This window comes from Austrofundulus limnaeus, unplaced genomic scaffold (assembly GCF_001266775.1).
Source record: "Austrofundulus limnaeus strain Quisiro unplaced genomic scaffold, Austrofundulus_limnaeus-1.0 Scaffold66, whole genome shotgun sequence".
Classification (NCBI taxonomy): domain Eukaryota; kingdom Metazoa; phylum Chordata; class Actinopteri; order Cyprinodontiformes; family Rivulidae; genus Austrofundulus; species Austrofundulus limnaeus.
The window spans coordinates 793,160-796,365 of record NW_013952468.1 but is presented as its reverse complement, the minus strand read 5'-3'; the positions used below and the strand labels follow the sequence as shown (position 1 = coordinate 796,365).

At 37.0% G+C, this 3,206-nt stretch overlaps 1 long non-coding RNA gene across 1 annotated transcript in view; it reads left to right on the top strand.

Annotated features, from left to right (window-relative positions):
* Positions 1-3,206, top strand: part of LOC106518824 (uncharacterized) — a 96,697-nt gene that overhangs the window by 41,453 nt on the left and 52,038 nt on the right. Inside the window, exon 2 of the long non-coding RNA XR_001310367.1 lies at positions 2,370-2,436. This is a non-coding gene — a long non-coding RNA (uncharacterized LOC106518824). The remainder of the gene's footprint in view (positions 1-2,369; positions 2,437-3,206) is intronic.

Below are 3,206 nucleotides of genomic sequence, written 5' to 3'. Positions count from 1 at the left end.
GTAAGCGTGTTCAATACTTTTCCCTGTGCCATTCCACATTATTACAAATAACTTCATTTCTGGATATTTATGGTTTGATTTCTTTGTATGTATGGATCACTTGGAATGTTAGCGACATCTGGTGAAAATTTCATGTCATTAGCACCTCTAGTAATATATTTACTGAGAAAAATGGTGACGTGTTCAATACTTATTTTACCTGCTGTAAATATTGAACCTGTTCATAATTTGCACAGCAAATAAGGTCATAGAGTGACAACAACCTGCAGCAAGAACTCAAAAAGCACCTTCTTGTACAGCTGTGTGGACTTGCAGAATACACACTCAAAACAGCTGGGTTAAATTTAACCCAGTTTGTAACACAGCACTGKGTCAAAGTTGGTCCGAGTCAATCCTGGTTAGTTTTAACTCAGCATAGCTGAGTTATTGGTTTGATCTAAGAATTTAAGATCAATAAAAAAATCTGAGCTTTTAGATAATTAGAACTTATGTTGCAATTAACATCTATTTGCATCAACTAGCTAGCACCAACTATTTGTTTTATAGATTTTTTTTTCAAATTTTGAACAGTTTTATAAATCATAAAACAATACAACTCAAAACAATGAACATACATTATCTAAGGGGAAATATATAAATGAAAAATATTAAAATAAACAAAATGTAAAATAAATTGTGCAGTTATAAAAAAAAGACAGCAAGGGATCACCAATAGTGTGCATTACTGACGCATTCTGGTGACCAGACTTTCAAGAAGATATACTTTTTCTTCGTACTAAAAATAATCTTTTCAAGCGGGATCTAATCTTTTTATATGTATTTTATTTCCAACTTCTGAACATTTGCACCGTCTAATATTTTTTTAGGAATCCGAACTCATTGCCCATAGGTGCAAACTAAAGTTAACTAAAGTTTAACAAAGCTAACACAAGTTATTTCTACCATCTTACCTTTTAATTGTTGCATCTTAAATCAGAGGTCCAGTCAGRTGTGATTTAGTCAACTTCTGACTAAAACAGACAAATTGTAAAAAATGTCAGAGGTTATCTCTGACCTAACCACTGGGTCAAACCTTTTGATCCAAAGTTTGGTCCAATCAACCCAACCTGTAACCTAACAATTAGGTAACAATTTTTGACTGTAATTCTATTTTTTTTCTTCAATCACTTTTTAAAAGTTGGGTTTTAGAGACTTTTACTAACAAACTTTCACACTCGTTACTGTTGYTTTAAGACTGAAAGTCTAAATTTTGTACATGTTCTTTCCTCAAAAGTCCTTTTWTATCTGAAATGAGGTCTGATGAAGCCAAAGAGTTGCCAAAAAAATCATTAAAAATATTTTCACTTGAATACTCTTATCACATTACTGACCTTGCTTTGTTCTGAAACATCACACAAAACCACAGAGATTTCGGGACTGGTGAGCTGAGATGGACAGGACTCGCTGCATTGTCTCGCCCCAATTGTCTTGTCAGAAATCAATTGAGGATCACGTTGTGGTTCTGCAGCAGGAGGTCAGTCCTGACTACAGTGTAAATATTTCATCCCAGGCTAACGTCAAGGGGCTTTTAAAGATGTGTGCTGGACCATGCTACCCCTCGCGCTGCCCTCTGAAAGTGACAGGGCTTGCATTTTAGCCCACTTCAGGACTAGGTTAAATCAATTAAAATCTATTATTCATATGCTCGGGCAGTGACCTCACTGAAAGCCCTTGTAATTTCAGAATAGGGAAGGAGAAAAGGAACTGGCACTGAACTTTGGCTTCTTAAGTTTTTGAGAGAATAAGTGACCTTGTTTTAAAACCCAGGCTTTGGAAGTAAAATGTTAGCTTGAAATATGATGTGCCAGGACCAGGCCTGAGTCTTGAGCCTGAGAGAGCCTATTTATAAGATGCTATTAGCCTTAATATGGAGCATAAATGAATGSTGAATTGTACTTCAAGGCCCCTTGTGATCTAGATCTTATGTGCATGTGTGCTTATCACTCCGTGCTTGTTTGAAACAAAATTGGCTCCATATTTTTGGGCYTCAGATAAATGCAGTTTTACCTGAGCTGCAAAACATCATCTTTACATCCAAGCTTAACAATTACCCACAAGGTCACTTGTAGCAGCTATAGTTGTGATCCAAAGGCATAACATGCCTTAACCTTTTGCTTGGAAACAAGCAGCTCTTTTCTTCTCTTTGTCAGAAAGATTTTTCAGCTGTATAGTATCCATACATAACTGTAGGCTGTTTGGATGGATAATAAGCAGAGAGGTGTGGGGACAAGAGTCAGGCCTGCTCACATGTAATCATCCCAACACCATCACTGTCTCTCCCTGTTTTTATCTCAACTGGCTGGCTCTTTTCCTTCTGCTTCTACTTTCAGATGAAAGGGCTTTCTCAGACTGCCTGGTGAATGAAAATGATGGTGAAGCTGATAAAAAAGACACAAGGTAAAAGATGGAAAGTGCTTGTGAAGTGGTTTGCCACATTAGCCACCCCCCACAGAGCTTCTAGTTTAGGCAAACACTATTGACTCCAAAACACACCAAGTTTGGGTATTCATGGACACAGAAGTGCACCTCACAGAAAAAAAAAGGTACAAAAGTATTGGATGAACAGCCTTAGTGGTAGCTAGCTAGCCAAGACTGCTAACAATGTTTTTTTTTTGGTACAGAAATTTTGCTTGAACAATTCACTTTCTTGTGTCCATTAAAGGGGACACATTGTGCAAAATCCACATTTTTTGCTCTTAAATACATTTTGTTACAACAAAATGTAACAAAAGTACACATGCTTGAGTGCATAAMATTTTGATTTAGTTTATCCTGGTGCTGCATGGATATCTTTATACTCTGTTTGGGTCATATTTTGAAAACTCGTTCAGTTTTATCTATTTTCTGTGATGTTATCTAAACTACATCAAAGATTTTGCAATGGAACTACTTAAATAAGGCCTGGACTTACCAAGTTCAATTTRGTGGTCTTCATTCTCCTCTGGCTCTGGCCTGGGTTGGACTCTGACTCCAACATGTAAGGCCGGATGGACAAGTCTTCCCTTGTTGACATCTTTAAAACTAAAACAAACAAAAAAATCTGCACCATTGTGTAGTCATAAAAACCCTGCTATCAAACTAAAATGAGTCTCTCAGAAAGGTGTGTGTGTGTGTGTGTGTGTGTGTGTGTGTGTGTGTGTGTGTGTGTGTGTGTGTGTGTGTGTGTG